Source organism: Miniopterus schreibersii, assembly GCF_964146895.1.
Source record: "Miniopterus schreibersii genome assembly, chromosome: 1".
In the NCBI taxonomy this organism is placed as follows: domain Eukaryota; kingdom Metazoa; phylum Chordata; class Mammalia; order Chiroptera; family Miniopteridae; genus Miniopterus; species Miniopterus schreibersii.
In genome coordinates, this window is record NC_138101.1 from 85,096,738 (window position 1) to 85,115,877 (window position 19,140).

The window sequence follows — 19,140 nt, forward strand, 5'->3', positions numbered from 1 at the left end:
GCATCTCCCTGTAACAAACTGGCTTTTACTTTCAGCAATGCCCCATGGACTCCCTTAAGGTCAGCGCCTATACAAACAACCCCTACAGACATTCACTTTTCAGGAATTAACACATCATATATACATTTCTTAGTCTAATCTTTTTGTTGTTGCTTTTTTTCTTCTCTTCACCCCTCTCCACTAAGGAGAAACGTTTGCTGGGTTGCAAAAAGAAGCCAGGAAGAATATTGAACGTACATCTTAACTTTGTCATACTCAACCTCTTCAATGGATAATTCAGTGCTCAAAGTAACTGTGGCAGTTGGGTCCCTCGATTCCACTGAAACAGGGAGATGGATGAGATACTGGGAAGATTTCGGTGGGCTTTGGCCAGGGGGATGCCAACCAGAGAAGACCAGCCGTGGTGGGGCTTCCTAGGCAGAGCTATGAGGAGCTGGATGGTTGTTAGAATGGGGTGGGCGTGGGGAGCGCTGCATAACTGTCTGATGCTAAGAACAACTTACCTAAAAGAATGGGACAATGAGACTCACCTCATTTGCGTGACAATTAATTAAGGACTAGAATAGCCCTTTATAGGTAATCTCTTAGCTATTTTATGACTAAACAAGGTTGAATACAATTGAGGTTTACCCTTTAGTATAATCCAAAAGTTGACATGAAGGCCATAAGCATTGTATAATACCTGTGCTAACACTAAGGGACCTCAACCTAAATTAGAATGCTTGTTGTTTTTTGTGTTTGTTTGTTTTAATGTCCAGAAGAAAGAAAATGTTAGATGTGATGGAATTATTTTGGAGTTCTTATATTTCCATAGTGAGTTATTAGAATCAGTTTAACCAATAAAATTAACTGTTAAACTTGACAGAAATAAGAAAATCACTTTTTTTCCAGACAGCTCCCATAAGCAAAATGCATATAAAGAAAAACATTTATTTTGAGCTAATATGGGGCTGTGTGTTTTGTCCTTTATTTCATGTACCTAGTGAGTATAAAATAAGCCTTTTTTCTACCTATGGAAGTTCAGCTACTACCTAATTATAGTGCATATTGTGAATGACTCCCTCCAATTTATTTAACCATGGCTGCTCCTTCCCTTCCCTCCACCAGATTGTAAGCATGGCTATAATTTGACTGGGATTGAACTCCAACCTGACCTCGAGGGCTATCTGGTTCTCCTAGGCATAGTGTTTTGTCTCAAGATCTTATCTATCAACATATGGCATTTCTAATCAACAGGGGCTGATGGTTCATAAAGAAATGTGGACGTCAGTTTGTCCAATAAGAATTCTGTTACCACAGGGTACATTTTGATAGATTCTTGTACAGGAGACATACTCTCTCCAACTCGGACAGGAAACATGGAACCTTGTAAGCTCAGGCAGCCCCCTTGTTGCAAAACCCAGCCTGAGGATGAAACAGAGCCTATGAAATCATTGGGAAATGGAGAAGCAGCCCGACGGCACTGCAAACTTCTCCGTCGGCTCATGTTCCAAGGCTGTTCTGCATGTAGACTCTAGTTACACGAGTCAGTACATTATTTCATCATTTGAGCCGCTTCAGTTGACTCTTCTGTTATGAGAACACACACACACACACACACACACACACACTCCTTTAGTTTTTCTACTCTTCCAATTGGATCCCTGAGCTCTTCTCATTAAATCAATGATTCCTTATTCATAAAATATTTATTGAATGTCTATTATGTACAAGATAACTCTATTAGGTACATAAAGGATGGATAAGAACTGTTTGAAAATTTGTAGGGATATAAACTTAAAGGCAAATACAAAAACACCTTATACAAATAACTGAGATACAAAGTAGAGAATAAACTATATGAAATATAAAAAAGATTTAAAAGAAGTGCTAAAGGAGAGGATGGAAGAAAGAATAATTATCTCTACAGACTGAGAAAGTGAAAAATGTGCAATCTCAACGGTACATTTACTGAACAGGTGATATATTAAATTATATTTATTCCAAAGAATGAAGTGTAGATATATATATATACACATATGTATTTTAAAACAATGTTTCAGACAAATTGGTCATCCAAGAATATAGGAATCATTTATAATTGATGAGATCAGGAGAAACATATTCAAATATAAGCTGTTATTGGGATCTCAAATTAACCTCTAGATTTCCCAGTTCTCTTTTACACTATATTTTTTCAGCCATACTTACTCTAATATTGCAATTTTTAAGGATGTAGAAGGAAAATCCCTTCAGAAGCAGCATGCATTTTGAACATATTTTAGATTAGATTTATAACTTAGCATTACAGCAGTAGACTTGTTTTTCTTTTCATTCAGTATTTGTAGGGCAACGTGTTGTGATTATTAAATTCATGAGTATCATTTTTGTTTATAGGAGCCAGTATCATTCTGCATTTACATTCCATGCTTCAGGAAACTACAATGTATAAAGCCCAATAGGAATTACAATTGAAAACCTGCTATGTGCTCAACAATATTCTAAATGCTTTAGTATATTATTTGTAATACAATAATGTTACAGAATAGGAGTGATTTCCCATTTCAGAGTTGAAGAAATAAAGTCACGGAGCGAGCGGTTGAGCAGTAAGTCACTCTGGGGTTCATTCTGAGCGAGATTTTAAACGATGTCTCTCTGTCTCCTCAGCCGATCAGTGCTCTGTTCACTGCATGGTTTTGTTTCCCATATCTTCCCAAAGTAGGAATATAGTTGTTTATGATGGTAGTTAATTTTACAATTTTTGTGTTAGGAGAGCTTCACTAGGAGAAATTTCTGGTCTTAATGGCCTGAAAATGTCCATTTATCACATTAAGCTTTACCCTGGAAACACCTCTAATTGCAGAGGAGGCAGATGTGGTGCTAAAAAGAGTAAGTGATAGGGTCAGGGCGCCTGGTTTTGAGGCTAAACTTTGTCACTTTCTAGCTACGGGAGCGTCAAATGACTTCAGTTTCCTATTATGAGCAGTAACAATTACAACTCCCCTCACTTGTGTATCAGAATTGAATGAGTATGAAAGTCCCCTGCAGGCTGGGAAGTGTTATCTATGCCAAGCTGTTCCATACTCAGTCTTTTGCTTTTTGGTAGAAATCAAGGTCATGACTGTTTCGTGTTGACCTTATGCCCTAAAAGATGGTCCCTCCCGGGAACTGGCATCTGACAACCGCCCTGCTCCCATTCTCTCCTGGGCCTTGTTTAAGACTTAGGAAGCAGCCCAAAGCCATTGCCACAGCTTCTGCTTTCATGTGGTGATTGAGGGGGGTGAGGAGAAGTGAGTGCAGGTGGAAGAGGGCATAGAGGGGAGAAATGGTGATGGAAATAATAAAATAAAAATAAATAAAAATAAATCTATGAATATGCCTGGAGGTCTTGACCTATTTGTAGAGGTAGGGGAAGAAAAAGCAGTTGTTGAATATGCTGAGCGCCTGCAATGTACATGCCTCTCCCCCACCCCTTGGGTTTCTATGCATCAGAAATATGTACTCCAAGAGGGGCGAGGGTAGTGCTTTCTCAACTTAGTATGAAAGCATCAGCTCAGGCCCTGTTTTCAGGGCTACATGCTGAGCCTGTGCCAGCAGGAAGGGAGTTGGACAATTGAGGTGAGCCCTTAACAAGCCATCCTTATTGTCACGGGTGAATTCGTTTAACAGAAAACAAAGCTGGAGAAGCCACTAAATAATCTCTGAGCCACAAAGCACCGAAATTCCACATTGAGTACGAGTGATTAATTTGCTTAGACTAATTTCCTCCTTGACTAATTAACTCCAACATATTTCGTAAAATTTAGAAGTATTAGGGAGAGCCCACCTGAAAGAGAAAGATAAACGTCCCACACCATCAATGCATGAGTCTGTTTTCTTAACACAAACAGGAGAAAGGGAGAAATACAATATAATTAGATGCTCTCAGCTGGAGCCAACACTCTAATCTTTCCTAAATTCTAACAGGTCTTCTGTTAGTACATTATAACAGAGGGGTTATGAAATAACTTATTTCTAAGTGCACTTGGTAACACCCATTCATTATTCCCTAACACCTGGAACAAAAGCTCCTCCCATCCTTATTGTCATTTGTTTGTTGGCCCCAATTCCTGTGTCTCATTGCCAGGAAAAAGGAAGAGCCACACATTTTCTGAGCATGGGTTCATGGATTAATTGGGTGGGAACAGGCAGAAAGTTTACTCTGTTTTTTTTGTTTGTTTGTTTTTGTTTTGTTTTTTTTTTTTAAACTACTTCAACTATTCAAATAGAGCTAAAGTAATAAAAGGACAAATTACGTGCTAATGCAGAGGCATGGTTATTTCATTAAAATGTTGATATTTGCATATTCAAATTTAGAAGAGATTATAAATGTAAATTAGGTGACTTAATCCAATACTTTTCACTGACTCAGGATAATGGGGAGAACATACTTGATTGCATTTTTCCTAACAATTATGGAACTAAAGGGAATCTTAATCCTATTTTGAAATGCAGCACTAGGAGCACCAGAAAGAGATGAGAAATTTTTTTTAAAAAGATGTATAGGTTAGAAGCAATTTCTAAATTCCCACATCCATTCCTCCATTTCATCATCTCGGTCACCAAAGTTCCATCAATTTACTTCCGAATTATCTCTAGTACTGTAATAGGCTCCTCTCTGGATTGCCTGCCTCCAGACTATGTGACATCATTAACTTCTCTGATTCAAACCCTTTACCACTTTCTCACAGCTCTCACAGTCCTGTCCAGAAGTGGCTTTACACAGAGGCTATTTTCTGATATGGCCTCATGATGGCACAGCCGGTTGATCTCAATTCTCCCTTTGCTAATAAACTCTTTGTTCTTCTTAGAAGCCCTTCACCTGGGAGATGTACTCTTTTGCACTTCTAGGTTTTTCCAGGACATCAATTCTCATCGGCTGGGAGATGGTTTCATGCCTCATCCATCCGGTTAACTTATACTTATCCTTAAAGACACAGACCAAATAACATTTGCCCTGGGAGGCCCTCCTTTGTGCCCTGCCTGACTTAATATACCAACTTGGGCCTCATGGTATCCTGTAAATTCTGATGATAACACTTGGCATGCTTTACTTCAATTGTCCTTTTCCTTATAAATCTTTCTAAGGTAACAACTAATTTTCAGAAGGTAACAACTATTATACTATTATACTCACCTTTACTCCAATTACCACAATCCTGCTCATAGAGATTTACTGAAAATATTCACTATCATCACGATAATTGTAGTTAATATATGGATAATTTGTTACAGTTATTAAAGCACTTTTATTTTGTACTTATATTATTTCATTTAATCATTGTAGCACTCATTTACAACTTTAGTATGCCTCAGAATCACCTGGAAGTTTGTACAGATTGCTGGCCCCATCCCCAGAGGTTCTGATTCAGTATGTCTGGAAGATATTGTTGTAGTTAGCTAGTAGTTATTAATAACAGGAAAGGAGAAGGCCAGATATTATAGGCATATCATTTGGGCAGCTTCACCAGGAAGCTGCAACTTTGCACTCCCCAGGGAACCACTAGTTCATTTCCTGCAAAACACTGGGGGAAGGGACCCAACAAAGAAAAAATAGATGCATACCCAGTAAAGTTGGGGTGACATAGGGAAGGTACTTGACTGTCAGTCAAACCTGGACAACCAGAATGGATGTGGCCACTGCAAACACATGAAAATTTGGGAATACATAATCTCCTAAACAAAGAAATTCTCTCTCTCATGCTCTTGGCTGACTCTTGGTTTCCTTGCACTCACCCGAGTTTTATCCATAGCCATGTGGACCTCCAGAGCCCACATGCAATGAACTGGTGGACTGCAGTGGAGTACACAAATTAAGCTAGCCTGTTGCTTAATTGGACTGTGCAGACATGGACTGGAAACTCTGGACTCTGGTTCTGATTTTAGCTTTACTAAAGCCCCAGCTACACTTCTTCTGTGGCAGGTCAAAGGAAATTGAGAATTTGGAAACCAGGGATTTAATTTCATGGAAATAAAGCTTTCTATCATATCTCGTCCTTTTGTGAGTCTCAGAAAAGTCTTTTTCTTGGAATATTGAAAGAATTCCCCCCCCCATGGGCAACTGGTGGGGAATAGGACCTTTCCTATCCTCCTATCTGGTAACAGATGGTGACCCAGATGGAGTTACCGGGAGAATTGACTTATGGAAAGCTTGGAAAGCACCCCTTCTCTGCTACTTCCCTGCAAAAGTGTGCCCACAGCCTTCAAACCTGCCATTCCGCCTGCATCTGGCCTGCATTCAGAATGGAAAAAAACCTGGCCTGTACTGTGATGAGAAACCTCTCTCCCTAGCCTGGGATTTTATAATTAATTTCTCACCTGTCTCCTGTATTGGTGCTTGTCTGATTTCTATCTCCGTCCCTATGCCCTACATTGCTTCAGCAGCTTCAGAGGCAAATCCAGGAGAAAGCAGCACCCTGCTCCCAGTACCAAAGCCACAACAGGCTCCTGAAGATGTTAAGAAAATTCACAACCCCAATATTGTCACAGAGTTTGTGCCTAGCACCCAAATTCTCTTCCTCATTTACAAAACTCATCTCTCCCCACCTCTCTCTCTGCATTTTGCCTGCGTTTCTATGATCTATCTTCTCTCAGTTCCCATCCCAGGTGACTCAGACTGAGGCTTGGGAACACCCTTTTCTTGCTGGCTGGGCACCAGGGCTATGGCCCCTGAAGGGCAATATGCAGATGAGAACCAGGGGAACTCAGAACACCGGAGCCAGCATGCACTCACTACTGCCTTGAAATTTATTCCTGGCATGCTAAACCCCTAGTACTCTCAGCGTGCATAAGCCCAGGGATGGGCCAGCAACCTCATGCCCCTAGCCAGGCGCTTGAGGCATAACAAGCAGCCCAGGAGGCTCCAAGCCAAGGGCCCCCACAGCCCTTGCTTCCCTTGGCCTCCTGTCACCCCTCAGCGTCTGCCCTGACTATACACCCATGGTGATAAGGGGGAATGGGGTGCGAGGGTGCTACCAGTTGGAGCTGCTATGCCATGCACCGACCCAGAGTTCCACCTCCTACCCCCCTCCACCCTGAAAGTTCCTCAAAGCACCCCTAAGACCTCATGGGTCTAGTTGCCTGGCCACCAGGGGGGGAGGGAGCAGCAGAGAAAGTCTGAATGCAGAGAACAGCCACCCAGACAAGCTGCTGCCAGGGCCCTGCCCCTGGCAAGCTGGGGACTGCTACCTGCCTCATCCCACCCTCTCCCCTGCTCATTACTGCGGGGCAGAAACTACAACCATCACTATGTCAGAGAGCACCTCTCCGGCAGGCATGTTGCTGTAGACTGGAAGTTATAAATTGTAACCCCTAAGCAGCTCTAAGAACAACAGTGGCAGCCAGTCAGAGGAACTGCTCACCAATGCTTTCCAGAGAGAGTGTGAGGGAGAGAGACAGAGAGAGACAGAGAGAGAGAGAGAGAGAGAGAGAGAGAGAGAAAGAGAGAGAGAGAGAGAGAGAGACATTAATATGAGAGAGACACATTGACTGGCTGCCTCTCACACGCACCATGACCAGGTGCTGGATATCAAGCCTGCAACCAAGGTACATGCCCTTGACTAGAATCGAACCCAGAACCCTGCAGTCCATGGGCCAATGCTCTAACCACTGAGCGAATCAGCTAGGGCTGCTGTGTATTTTGATTTATGCAAACACTACTCCTGTGCAATTCGGCTCACGCAGACATTACTAGGTGTCATTAATACTTCATCCATAGGTGTAACTAATAGTGAAAAGCCTCAAATGTACAGATGCACAAAGAAATGAAAAATTTTTGTTACCTAACCTTGGAAATTGACTACAAACAGAATTTAACCTCAGTTCCCAGGTGTTAAATCTCTGTCTTGGCAGATTAACAGGGATACTCTCCTGTCTCTTAGAGGAAGCTGCCTCATGCTTCCAAGCCTCTTAAGGGCCCAGGCTGTTAGGAATATGAGAGACAGCAGATCACTAGCCCAGCTATTGGAAACTAGTTTAAAAAACCAGAATGTTTCAATCCAAGACAACGAAGAGTAAAAAGCCTCCCATAAGGTCCAAGGCCATCAGAATCTCAAGTGTGGAGTTAAAGGTGCACACCTGGACAACTGTATTACTATTTGGGGAAGAGTCACTGTCCCAGGAATGGGAAGAGATTTTGTACTGTGGGTGAATGCAAATCCCCTAGCCAGCTCAGGTAGGGTGGTCATGGGACACCACAGTGGCTAAGGTGTCATAGGCCACTACAGATTCTGGTCTGTGACAGAAAGTTAAGGACCATAGAAGACATTCATGCCTCTCTCAGCAAACACGTCTCCCTCTCAAAAGGACAAAATTTTGTTTTTTAAGATTTTTTTCCTGGAAGTGAATAAATAATGCAATCTCCACTCAGAGTGCTTCAAGAGTGCCTACTCTGGCAAGAAATTTTATTCTGGGTTTTTCAAGGAAAGGACTGTCTGCCTTTAAAGTGCTAATACCTGTTCTCCAAGAACTCTTATCTGAGCCATCTATTGAAATGCAAATATTAAAAAATAAATCTTATCTGAGCCTAAGCTATCTGAGTCAATAATTTTAACGTAATTCACCTATGATTTGCTAAATCAATGAGCTTTGCTATATGATTCCTGTCTCCATGGAAATATGTTTCTTAAAGTATAAATGTTTGCCAGTAAAAAAGCCTATATTTTTAAAAGTTATAGAATATATTTGCCAATCTTGAAAATGTTAATTGCTTTCTTTTAGCCTTTCCTCCCTACATAATCCCTCCAGAGTTTGGCAATTCTTTTATTTTTTTAAATATATCTTTATTGATTTCAGAGAGAGGAAAGGAGACGGAGAGAGAGAGATAGAAACATCAATGTTGAGAGATTCATCATTGATCGGCTGCCTCCTGCACGCCCCAAACTGGGGACTGAGCCCACAACCCGGGCATGTGCCCTGATCAGGAATTGAACCAGGGTCTCCTGGATCCTAGGTCAATGCTCAACCACTGAGCCACACCCGGCTGGGCTAGAGTTTGACAATTCTTAATGACTACAGCATGGCAATCCATTTCTTTGCCTAAATTCAATAAGAACAGTTTCAAATTATGTGGTCTTATTAACCAAGACTTTGGCTAAAATGCCATGTCTAAGAGAGACATACCTGGACTCTGGATGCCACCAGAATGCTTTAAGGAATTGAGATTGGCTTCCAAAGCCAATTGAAGCCATAGCAGAAGTGGCTTGATACTTTACTTGGTCAAATGGTTCATAGGAGTCTTTCCAAATAAGCAACAAAAATTGCTTTGCTGAAAGATGGCAAGAAAGAAACCTCAAGACATTTTGGGGTTTGAGAACTTGAGGAAATGACACAAACCTACAAGTATTGCAGACAAAGCTGATGGAAACTGTGGCGTGACTTCTCTGCCCCAAGGGGCTGACTATAGCTCAATTTTAAGATTCCTTGTGAAAGATGCCAGCAAAGCAAATTTGATAGAACCGGTGTGATCTATTTGACCAGTTGCTATTCTTGTTCTGTTTATGCAAATACTCAGGCCAAACTAAAACTGGACTTAATACAGTCTCTTAGAAAATGAGAATTATCATAGGAAGAAAAATCACATGCCAATAAAAATCACAATGCCCAATTTTGGATATTGGACTCTAACACAATTAGCTGTCTTCAGCCAAAAGCAATTACAAGAAAATGGAGATCTTCATCCATTTACCCTTGTAAGATTACAAGGCTTATGTTCTCTAAAGGGGGGACTGATACCATTGGAATTAGCTAGTAATTAATACAGTAATAGGAAAGAACCAAAGGGAGAAGGCCAGACATTTGGGCAGCTTCACCAGGAAGCTGCAACTCTGTACTCCCCAGGGAACCAACGGCCTATTCCCTGCAAAACGTTGGGGGAAGGGACCCAACAAAGGAAAGATAGATGCATGCCCAGTAAAGTTGGGGTGACATAGAAAAGGTACTTGCCTCTCAGTCAAATCTAGGGACAGAGATTATTGACCAGAATGGGCATGGCCACTGTAAGCACATGCAAATTTGGTAATACATAAACTCTTAAACAAAGGAGTTCTCTTTCTCGTGCTCGTGGCTGGCCCCTGGTTTTCTTGCATTCACCAGTGTTTTCTCCATAGCCATGTGGACCTCCAGAGCCCCCATGCAATGGACTGATGGACTGCAGTGAGGTACACAAATTAAGCTAGCCTGATGCTGGATTGGACTGTGCAGACATGGAAAGGAAACTCTGGACACTAGCTCTGATTTTAGCTCTACTAAAGCCACAGCTACACTTCTTCTATGGCAAGACAAAGGGAATTGAGACTTTGGACACTCATGGATTTAATTTTATGGAAATAAACTTTCTATCATATCTCATCCTCCTCCGAGAATCTCAGCAAAATTCTTTTTCTTGGGGTACTGGAAGAATTCCACCCCCAAGAGCAACTGGTGGGGATGAGGACCTCTGCTATCCTGTAACATGGGGTGACCTCAGAATTTCATTTTTAACAAGTTCTCGGGTGACACTGACTGCGGAGGCCCCACACTTTGAGAACAACTCACTGCGTTAGAGTATCCCTTAGAGGTTGTGTTATTATTCCCAGGCTACAGAGGGCAAATGGAAACTCAGAGAACAATGGCTTTGTCAGTGGGAAATTCAGGTTCTTAGAACTGCTCAGCTGTGTTCTTGTTATTGTATCATATCACGATCTGTGAAATACTACATTCCACTGCCTCACAAAAGTAGTGTATTTATTACCAGATTCTGCTTTTAGGGGATGATCATTTGAAGATGCAAATCACATATACTTGTGGCTTTTATTGCAATTTCCACTTGAATTGTTAGTCAAGAGGAGGAAGAAAGCATATTCATACATTATTTCAAGTTATTACAGTACCATAGAAAGAAAGAACTGTTTCTACTCTCACTTCAGAGGAGAAATAAAACAGATATGAGTGTTCTTTGGTTTTTCTTTCCTTCAAACTGGTTGGTGTGGTGTTATAACTGATGTGAAGATAAAATAGGAAAAAAACAATTCCTAAAGCTAATGTTTTAAGTTTTCCTTTTCTGACGTTTTTCAGCCTTTATGAAGTGATACTTCCCTGGATTTGCAAAAAAAAAAATAAATAAATTGCAAGGAAATAATATAATTCACAAATTGGATGACTGAAAATGGGTGAGAGTTCATAGAAACTAGTGTTGTGTTAAGATAAAGGTAAAGGCATGACACTTTTTACTGTGGTGTATAGTGCCAGCCACAAGTCAGTTTTTGACATTTTTCTTCTGTTGTCATGGGATAGATGACAAAATTTTCATAGGTTCTGACCTCTTCATTCCAGCAAGACCCTATTGATGTTTTCTTTATTTCACATTAAAATACACATGAAAATAAACATGTGAGCATGCTGAGCTCTCTAAGGATCTTCCACTGACCACAGCACTTACAGGGCTGAGAATCCTACAGTCTACTTTGAACTTTAGTGAAGTAATAGGGCCCTTTACTTGCTCAGTACAAAACAAGGAATTTTCTAATGATTTTCCATCAAACTGAGAAAAATTTCTAAACTCCACACTCCTTGTTCTGTCAGTAATTATTGGGCACCTAGTAGTCACCAGGCCTTGTTCTCGGGGCAGCACAGTCCATTAGGCCATCCCACCTCCCTCCCTTCCAGTGCAGCAATGCTTGTCCCTAAACACTCTAAGCTTGTCTTGTCTCAGTGACTTTATGTTTTATACTTTTCTGACACTAAGCAGTTTGCCCAAATCTTGGAATAGTTTTCCCTTTCATGGAATTGTGACCTTGGCTCAAATCATACCCTCTCAGAGAGGCCTTAGTCAACAAGTCCATCTAAACACCCCACTGTGAGCATTGCTTCCTCATTTCTGCCTAGCAGCCTGCTCATCTTGTTTTTCTTCACTGCATTTGTTACTACTCACATTTTATGCACACATGCATACACATGCATATATTTTATATATGTATGTATATTTAAATGTTTTAAGTATAAATGTTAATTTGTAAATGTATATATACATTGCCTATAATGTATGCAGAATAAATATACTTATATATTATGTGCATATACATACAAATACATATTAAACTATATGAACAGAAATGTGAAAACCTCAATGAAATGCTATTGCACTGGTAATATAAATTATAAAGTTAATATAAACACTAGAAAATCAGAGTAGTTCCATAACAGGTTAATATAGAAAATGGTTTTATTTTTTAAATTTATTTTATTTTATTTCATTTTTGCCTTTTTAGCCCTTTTTTATTATTATTTTTTTAAATTTTATTTTTGTTTAAAATATTACAGATGTCCCTTTTTCTCCCCAATGACCCGTTCCACCCCATCCCATCCCCCTCTCCAGTCCCTCTCCCCACCATTGTCCGTGTCCTTGGGTTGTGCATATATGCATATAAATTCTTTAGTTACTCTCTCCCCCTCCACCCACTCCCCCTCCTCCATCTCTCTGACATTCGTCAGTCTGATCTATGCTTCCATGTCATTGAATCTACTCTGTTCATCAGTTTATTAAGTTCTTTAGATTCCACATATAAGTGAGATGATGTGATGTTTGTCTTTCTCTGCCTGGCCTATTTCACTTAGCATAATTTTCTCCAGGTCCATCCATACTGTCCCTAAGGGTACAAGATTCTTCTTCCTTACAGCTGCGTAGTATTCCATGGTATAAATGCCCCACAGCTTTTTTATCTGCTCATCTAATGATGGGCACTTGGGCTGTTTCCAGATCTTAGCTCTTGTGAACTGTGCTGCTATGAACATCAGGGTACATATATTCTTTCTGATTAGTGTTTCAGGATTCTTAGGATATATTCCTGGAAGTGGAATCACTGGGTCAAAAGGCAGCTCCCTATTTAATTTTTTGAGGAACCTCCATACTGTTTTCCATAGTGGCTGCACCAGTCTGCATTCCCACCAGCAGTGTACCAGGGTTCCCCTTTCTCCACACCCTTACCAGCACATGTCGTTTGTTGATTTGTTGATGGCAGCCATTCTGACAGGTGTGAAGTGATACCTCATTGTGGCTGAAAAAGGTTTTAAAAAGTGCTTCAAGACTAGGCTATGTTGCTGTTTTGGTTTTTCAAATTTTCAAGAAAAAATAATTCTCATGTTAAACTTGGCATTTCAAAAAATAAAAAAAGCTATCCAATTTACTTCAGGGAGCTAATGTTGGCCTGATAACCAAATCTCAAAAAATATTTTGTACTAGAAGAAACCCTGGAACAATGTCACTTATAGATACCAAAGTCCTAAATAAATTACCAGCACACTGAATACAAGAGTACATTGTGCTGTAGGATTTAGTAAAAATGGCCTATTCCCTCAGTATGTATCATAATCCACAAGGAAAAGGCAAATCAATCTGTATAAGGAGCAGAGGGCCTTGTGGGATAGAAGGAAAACTACGGTAGAAAACCTACTGTTCTAAATTATAAACAGATTCCATGCTAGAATGTTTCTACCTCTGAATCACTGTACTGATGACTTTTCTCCAATTCTTAATGAATAAATAACCCTCAAGTTATATAAACTCTTCTAAACATATAAAATGGGTGATAACAATGAAAAATACCTTGTTACTAACAAATAACCCTCTAATACATTTCCTGGCCTAGATCTTTTTACTGGTGACTTCTCTCAAATATTTAATGAACACATAATTCACAGGTTATATATATATATATTCTTCTTAATATGTGAAATGATTAAAGTAAACCAATTTGTTTCATAAAGTCATGTATCTCTGCTGCATAAATAAACTAGAGTACAATCAGAGAATCGTAGCTCGATTTCACTCAAAGATGTGCAAAAACCCCAAGGTAAAATTCAGGAAAGCATTTTCTATTAGGGAGTCTAAATAGCAGACAGTAGTACTTATTAATATATATATGTATGTGTGTATGTGTTTCCATTGTTCATATCATTTCCATATCTCTATTGTTAGGTTACGTGGATTTAAACCCTTGGACAAAATGAAGAATGCTGGTCCTTAATGTGTAACACCCGGTGATGGTGGCGCTCTGGGTGACGCGCTGCAGTTGGCACAGAGGAGGAAGCTCTGGGATAAGAAAAGGGTGGTGTGGCCAGCAATAGAAGAAAAATGGCTCTGTTAGGGGCTATTTCATGTTGTAAAAATCTCATAAATTTTAAGAACAATGGGTCATTAACCACCTGTCCCGAGATAATATAGGTGCATAGGGGAAGAGAGAAATTGGGGAGAGAAAAAAAGGCAAGATCCAGCCAGTGATATCAAGGCTTCTTTATCAGACATGTTGCTTTATCTGCTCCTTAGGTTTTAGCAGTTTCTATTATAATAAATCCTAATACTAGATGTTTTTTATCACACCTCAAATATAGAGCAAAAACATTGCCTGCTAAATTGAATATATATATATAGTTTTAATTATTTCTGAGCACTTTAACACATTTGCAAGGAAATAAATATGCACTGAAATTCAGATTTTTAGGCAATGAGGACTGATGTGTAGCACATGCTGGTTTTGTTTATGTTACTAAATATTTAGCTATTTTTATATTTATATTTATAGTTATAGTTATATGTAATATAAAATCAGATTGATGCAAAATCATGAAACACATATTTCCATTTTCTTCACATCACATATTTCAAAGGTTTTTTTAAAGCATAGATTAAAAAAACCAATTGTCACACTGTATGTTCTACATTGTGTACCATATATTAAACCTAGAACATCTTTTTAAATAAATCATTGAGTTCTTTTTGAAATAAGATCTTATATTTGATTCATTTGTTTAAATATTTTTATTGAGGGTCAGGTGCTAGGTCTTAAGTGTGCTATAGCCACAAAAAAAGACCAAGGTCTGACCTCATGAAGTGTAAGAAAGGGAGGCATGGATAGAGAAAATAAACAAATATATGTCATCCTATTTATGGTGGAATCAGTGCCAATAGAAGACTTTCAGTGCAAATTGGAGACTTTCTTTTGGAAAGTCTTATCACAAAATGAGAAGATAAATTTGTAGGGAGCAGAAACAGACAGTGGGAACAAGTGGGAGTTGTGGTGGTTGTTTTTTTTAAGGGAATAGCTACAAGAGCATGTTCATTCAGTAGACGAGAAAAAGCTAGTATCTGATAAAGAGAGAAGGGTGACATCAGAAAAATTCTCGGCAAGAGGAGAAGGAATGGGTTCCAAAGCCCATGGGGGAACAGGGTCTTTCCCGAGAGAAGATATGGTGTGTGAGAATGGGTTAGTTGTTGCTGGAATGACTTGGGAGTTCTCTGATGATGAATCTTTTAAAGTTGGCAGTGATGGTACTGTGGGGTGGGGGACGTGAGGCAGAGAGAGGAGGAGACATAAATTGGAGTAATTTTGACTCAGAAATCACTTAAACTGGACACATGCAACCGCATTTTCACAGTGCTGAGTGCCCATTTGAGGTCATAAATTGTATGTGTGTGTGTGTGTGTTTGTCAATAGGGGGATTTTTGCTATATCTATATTTTTATAAAGTATTGCATGCCTATAGTTGTGCTTAAGCTCCGAAGACGACAACCTGGTGCTTCCTTAACTGTTTTAGTGTGAACTACTATTTTTATTAATAATATACAATGTGGTGTGTTTTTATTTGTCTGTTTCATTGTTATGCTAAAATTTTCACTGCATTATATAAACAGAAACTCCTTACTTACTGCCTCTTAGAGGCCTCCCTCTACCACTCAATATAATTAAATCAGTATGCAGTGTTTGTGATATTATTATTACATAAATATTGCAGTTCACTGCTAAGCCCATAGTATACAAAGATTAATGATGTATTTACATTTTTTGGCTCTTTTTTCCCCTAGAGTGAATTATCCAATTTGCTTTGATTTGCTATGTTTTCTAGGCTTTGTGGCCAATTCTTAAACTCTTCAACATCTTCTCAATACAATTTTCACCTGATTAAAATATTAGGTAGATTCTGTCTTCTTTTGGGGACGCCTCAGGTCTCCTGTTTCTTTGGGCCAACCTGGACTGCTTGCTCTGTAGACCTATTCTCTGAGAATCTCTAGGACTTCTCTTCAGTGTCAGCCCTGTTTCCTGGATCCCATGTCATGCTGTTCCTCAGTTTCCTCTGTCATTTTGATGGGCACGGTGTGCATAGGATGTTAAATTTTTGAGATTTTTTGTTTGAAATTACTACACTCAAAATAAATGTTTAGTTTAGTTGGTTTTAGAACTCAGGTTTGAAAATCATGCAATCTAATAAACCAGAAGATTTATTACCTTCTAGATATCTCCATTCCCTTCTAGCTGCTAGATGTCTCCATTATACCATAGTTCCAAGTACTTCTCTGCTTATAATCCTCATTTTTTGTAAGTGAACTGTTACATTCACAGATAGTGTCGTCATCCCAGGTTTTCTGAAATTTCCCCATGGAGGTCCATTGTATGTTTTTTTCATTCACTGTACCTGACACTTCATCAATCTAGGCAAGTTTTCTGCATTACTTCTTCTGACAATTCTTTCCCTGCTCTATTTATTCTGTTCTTTCTTTCTGGAATTCTTATTATTTGGATATTGAACCTCCTAACTTGGTCCTTAAATTTTCTTATTTTTATTGCATACTTTCTTTGTCTTTATATTCTACTTTTGGGAGAATGCTCTGATTTTATATTCCAATATTTTTATTAATGTTTAAACAATTTAAGTGTTATATTTTAAATTTCTTAAAGTTCTTTTTTTCTATAATGATTTCTTTTTCATAGATGTTTCATAACTTTCTGAGCACATTAACTATAATTAAACACTTTTCTTCAGCTCTCCACAGTGTTTCTGTTTCATCTAAGCTCTACTTTTCCATTGGAATCTGTCACTTTATTAGTTTTATCTGTTTTTCATATTAGTGGCTTCCTTCTGCATCGGCTCATTCTTATCTTTCTAAGTATGTTTAAGAGTGAAGCTCTATAAAGATTATAACTGGGTTTCTGACATGGGCTGAACAAGTTGACTGACAGTCTACATTTCAAGGCAACAAGGTTTATTTTCTTGGTGCTGCCCTATTATAGAATGTGCAGGTCTTTGTACTGGTGTCATTCGATCTCCCCATTGAGAGAGATTTCAATTTGTGTTGGAGTGGAATTTCACAAGGGGAAGATATAAGATTAAATGCTGGTGTTCTGGGAACCTGGAAGAAACAAGAAAAATGGGGTCTCCACGATTAAACATGAAATCAAGTAATTATTCAAGCAATACATCGTGGCTACCCTCTGTTCAACCTGGTCTTCTTGTGTCCGAGTCTTTGGCACAATTTCTCCAAAGAATAGATCTGAGTGGGTGGGCATAGTTGGGTGTTGGATATCTAAGACCTCCTTACAGGCTTTCAACAAATTGTTTTTCCAACTGAGGGTTCCAGTCTGCCACTGGGGTACTCAGTGCCTCTAACTATTGGGCCATCTAGTGTCTGTAGAGCAAATGCACTGTCCCTCTTCAGAAGTCCCTTTCTCAGATGCTTAGATTTCAGCTTTTGCACTCAGATAAGCCATCCTCCACCTACATCTTATCTTCTAAAATGTTATCACCTTCTCTTATTCATTGTCTATTCTTCATTGAATTACCCTTGTAAATTTACATGGCTTTTATTTCCTGTTGTTGATATTTGGTGGGTCTGGAAAGGAGATTGGGTAAATGCATATACTCAACCTACCAGCTTTTATAATTTTTTCATATGCATTTAGTTGTTCTGGTGCAATTCATAGAAAGGATAGGTAGTTGGGTTCATTCAGAAGTGAAGTGTGTCCCAATACATATGATACAGGGAAAAACGTGAAAAGGGAGTTGACAATATTGCCAAAATAATATGTTTCATAATAAAACATGGAACTTCATCTCTGTAAGAATGGAAGTAAAGACATGAGGAAGATGATGATGGATAAAAAAAATAGTTTGAGGTCAACAATTTGGGAGACTGAATAAGAACAGAGAATATTGCAGTGACTATACTGGATAGAGATTACATTGTCTGGAAGTAAGGGCCACTCGAGTCAGAAAGAGTGATATTTGAAATCTAAATAATGTAGCTGGAGTGGTGGCAATGCCCAGAAAGTGACCATAAGGATGAATAGATCTGCAAGAGTAGAAGAAGAGCTAATTGGGGAGAAGTCCGAGAATGGAAAGGACCAAGAGCATTGTTGAAGAACACTCTGAGATGCTTAGGTCACTAAGAATGATTACCCAAGTGGAAATTTAGTTAGTGGAATACAGCTGAAAGCCAAAATCAATACATGTGGGAAGTCAGATGCCAGGAGCAGTGAGGAGTAGCAAACGGTATAGCCAGAAGGCACAGGACCAAAGGGACAGGCTGTGTTCTGTTTCTGCAAAGAGGTAAAGAAAAAAAAAATCATTCTAGACGATGCTAGGGCTATGGAAAAGTCTGTTGATCACACATCTGCAGATCAGAGGACAGAAGGAAAGAGTCTGGGAAAATGGAGAGAGCTTAGGGATTGATTTAGCTTAGCAAATATATATTTTTAAAATAGTCTTGAAACTACTTGGTCATAATAGATGTCTGAGAAAGAAAAATGTAGAAAAGTGAAAGTTTAAGCTAAGGCACAAAACAGCCTAAATTTTGTTACAATCAGGGCAGCTGCTTCATTCAGTAGTATAAGATGATATTATGTCTTGTGGGGGGAAAGAAATTAATATAATCAATCCTAAATAGGTGCCCATTTATCTACCAAGACTCTTTTTTTTTCTTTCTTTTTTTTAATATGTCTTTATTAATTTCAGAGAGAGGGAGGCAGGGAAGGGGGGAGAGAGAGAGAAACATCAATGATGAGAGAGTCATTGATCGGCTGCCTCCTGCACGCCACATACTGGGGATCGAGCCCGCAACCCGGGCATGTGCCCTGACTGGGAATTAACTGCTGAGCCAAGCAGGCTGGGCTCTACCAAGACTCTTAGTTATGGTCTTTGGATTAAATATAAATGCTCAATGATATGTGAATAATTAATATTATTTAAAAGTAATTTTTTAATGAAAAAAATGTTTATAATAAAATGGAAAGTACAAAAAGCATTCAGATAGTACACAGACCGTATAATCTTAATTTTAAAAGTAAAGATACATTAACATATTAATTTTGATTTTTT

At 39.0% G+C, this 19,140-nt stretch overlaps 1 protein-coding gene across 1 annotated transcript in view; it reads right to left on the bottom strand.

The window, feature by feature from the left end:
• The window catches only part of MALRD1 (MAM and LDL receptor class A domain containing 1), a gene marked incomplete at its 5' end in the record, with an annotated part of 544,166 nt that overhangs the window by 34,517 nt on the left and 490,509 nt on the right, over window positions 1–19,140 (bottom strand). The gene's annotated exons all lie outside the window — the stretch shown is intronic.